Raw genomic sequence first — 3,672 nt, forward strand, 5'->3', positions numbered from 1 at the left:
ATAGGTGATAAACACTTTCAATACAGTAGCAGGGTACAGATTAACACAGAAAATCAGTAGCTGTCCTATATCCAAATGATAAGTGGACTGAGAATTAAATCAGAAAAACTGTATCTTTCACAATATTCTCAAAAAATTAAACAAACATTTTATTTTTACCATTTTAACCATTCTTAAAACATATTAAATAAACAAATGAAAGACATATATAATAAAAGCTAGATAACAGCAATCTGTAAAAGAAATCAATACTGTATTTTAGATATTGTAACCCCAAACATAGCCCAACTCTTGTTCTATGTTTAGAATTGAATATTTATTAGCTAAATAGAAAATGTTAAAAGTAATGCATATTTATGTTTTGATAAAAGTTTTCTAAGTTGTTTTTACATATTACCTTAATTTTCTCCACAACTCAATTAAATAGATAGTACCATTTTCATTTTACTGCCTTGAATTAGTTATCATTTAACTATTAATTAGTTTCTTCCTACTACAGTAAACAGATTAATGAGCATCTTTACTAAGGAAGAGCTTATACCCATAGTGCAGCCAACCATTCTTTCTAAATATAAATAGCCTCTCTCAAATAACTTTTTCCTGAGATTAGCAAGAAATATAAGGTAGGCTGTTCACTTTCAAGATTTTTTTTGTTTTTATTGTTGTTATGGTTTTATTCCATTATACATAATTATCTATGCCCCATGTATGTGATTCTAAAAAAGAAGTATGTGATTAGTTTATTCAATTAGGACACTTAATTAAATTGATAAAATTCCAGGTCATTTATTGATGTAGTATACTGTGAGGACAATTGAAATTTAAATGCTTATAATCAAATTTACATTTACAGGTCAAGATATCTTTAATGACATAATAAGTTCAGCTTTTCTTATTGGTCATAAATATAAAGTTTCACCCTTGGATACTCTGTATTCACAACTACTTTTAGAAATTAATTTTGTCACATAATGTACTTGATTAGAATTTTACTAAATTTTATAATGAGAAAATACATTCTAGACAAAAAGAAATTTAATCTATTAAACATACAGCTATTGAAACAAATCAGTTCTGTATCATATTGAGGAAAATATAATTAAAGGACATATTGGTGCTTTTACATCAGGCTGTGAAATTTGTTAACTAAGATCAACTATGATCTTATAAGAGCTCGTGTCTCTAGCTGCATATGTAGCAGAAGATGGCCTAGTCTTTGGTAAGAGAGGCCCCTTGGTCCTGCAAACTTTATATGCCCCAGCACAGGGGAACACCAGGGCCAAGAAATGGAAGTGGGTGGGTAGGGGAGTAGGGTTGGGGGGAGCACATAGGGGACTTTCTGGATAGCATTTGAAATGTAAATGAAAAAAATCTAATAAAAAATTGGGAAAAATGGCAAAATACATAAAAATAAATATTTTTTTTCCTTTTTAGTAATCAGGGATGCACAGCACTCATCAGCATTAAATTTTCATGAGTGCTAGGTAAGCAAGTTATTATGACTAAATAAAAATAATTAAAATTTTGAAGGCACATAAGATGTGTTTTATTTTTAATATATTTGTGTTATTGGCTTTTTGCATCCTTGAACATTGTCTACTATCATGTTTTTCTTGAATAGTATTCCAGACCACATATTTCCCAGCTTAGAGGGGTATTTTTTCATGTGGATTGATGTTCCACCTCCTACTTTTTTGCATTAATTGCTACATTTAAAAATAAAGATATGGTGCTCATTTCAGCCGCACATACACTAAAGTTGGAACAATACGGAGAAGGTTAGCATGGCCCTTGTATAAGTATGACATGCAAGTTCAAGGAGCTTCCATATTTTGGGGCTTCAGAAGCAACAGAGCTTCTTGGATTGGGTCACTTCGAGGCTTCATCTTCAGCCAGGAGGCAGATCTGAGTAACAGACCTCTGTGCACTTTCCCTGCAAGAGGAGAGTTGCCTGCAGAACTTGCTCTGACCACTGGGACTCAGTAGAGTGTTGGACTCCCAGGAATGCTGACAGAGGCTAACAAAATCACAGGAGGAACAAGCTCCAGCCAGAAATAGCTAGAACATCTAACACGAGAGATTACCAGATGGCAAAAGGCAAACTTAAGAAACTTACTAACGGAAACCAAGATCACTCAATATCATCAGAACCCAGTAAGCCCACCAGAGTGATTCCTGAATACCCCAACACACCAGAAAATCAGGATTCATATTTAAAATAAATTCTCATGATGCTGGTAGAGGATTTTAAGAGGGCATTAATAACACACTTAAAGAAATACAGGAGGACAGTGCTAAACAGGTAGAAGTACTTAAAGAGGAAACACAAAAATCCCCTAAAGAATTACAGGAAAACATAACCAAACAAGTAATGGAATTGAACAAAACCAATTAAGATCTAAAAATGGAAGTAGAAACAATTAAGAAAACCCAAAGGGAGACAACTCTGGAGATAGAAATCCTAGGAAAGAAATCAGGAACCATAAATGTGAGCATCAACAACAAAATACAAGAAATGAAAGAGAATCTCAGGTGCAGAAAGTTCCATGGAAAACATGGACAACAATCAAAGTAAATGTAAATGCAAAAAGATCCTAACTCAAAACATCCAGAAAATCCAGGACACAATGAGAAAACCAAACCTAATGATAATAGGTATAGATGAGAATGAAGATTTTCAACTTAAAGGGCCAGTAAAAATCTTCAACAAAATTATATAAGAAAACTTCCCTAAGCCTAAAGAAATAGATGCCTATGAACATACAAGAAACCTACAAAACTCCGAATTGACTGGATCAGAAAAGAAATTCCTCCTGACACATAATGATAAGAACAACAAATGCACTAAATAAAGATAGAATATTAAGGGAAAAAGGTCAAGTAACAGATAAAGTCAGACCTATTAGAATTATACCAGATTTCTCACAAGAGACTATGAAAGCCAGAAGATCCTGGACAGATGTTATACAGACCCTAAGAAAACACAAATGCCAGCCCAGGCTAAACCAGTAAAACTCTCAATTACCATAGATGGAGAATACAAAGTATTCCATGACAAAACCAAATTCACACAATAGCTTTCCACTAATCCAGCCTGTCAAAGGATAATAAAGGGAAAACTACAACACAAGGAGAGAAATTAAGTCCTACAAAAAGCAAGAAAGTAATCCTTCAACAAACCTAAAAGAAGATATCCACAAAAACAAAATCCTAACTCTAACAACAAAAACAACAGGAAGCAACAATTACTTTTCCTTAATAACTCTTAATAGCAATAGACACAATTCCCCAATAAAAAGACCTACACTGGTTACATGAACAGGACCCAATACTTTGCTGCATACAGTAAACCCACTTCAGTGAAAAAGACAGACACTACCTCAGAGTAAAAGGCTGGAACACAATTTTCCAAGCAAAGGGTCCGAAGAAACAAGCTGGACTATCCATTCCAATATCGAATAAAATCGACTTCCAACCCAAAGTTATCAAAAAAGACAAGGAGGGGCACTTCATACTCATCAAAGGTAAAATCTTCCAAGAGGAACTCCCAATTCTGAATATCTATGCTCCAAATGCAAGGGCATCCACATTCATTAAGCAAACTTTAGTAAAGCTCAAAGCACACATTGCACCTCACACAATAATAGTGGGAGACTGCAACACCCTAGTCTC

At 33.9% G+C, this 3,672-nt stretch overlaps 1 non-coding gene across 1 annotated transcript; it reads left to right on the forward strand.

Annotated features, from left to right (window-relative positions):
- Window positions 1–1,729: 1,729 nt before the first annotated feature.
- LOC115030129 lies at window positions 1,730–1,835 on the forward strand. The gene has a single exon (XR_003835755.1). It is a non-coding gene; the product is annotated as a U6 spliceosomal RNA (small nuclear RNA).
- The last annotated feature ends 1,837 nt before the right edge of the window (window positions 1,836–3,672 follow it).

This window comes from Mus caroli, chromosome X (assembly GCF_900094665.2).
Source record: "Mus caroli chromosome X, CAROLI_EIJ_v1.1, whole genome shotgun sequence".
Lineage (NCBI taxonomy): Eukaryota > Metazoa > Chordata > Mammalia > Rodentia > Muridae > Mus > Mus caroli.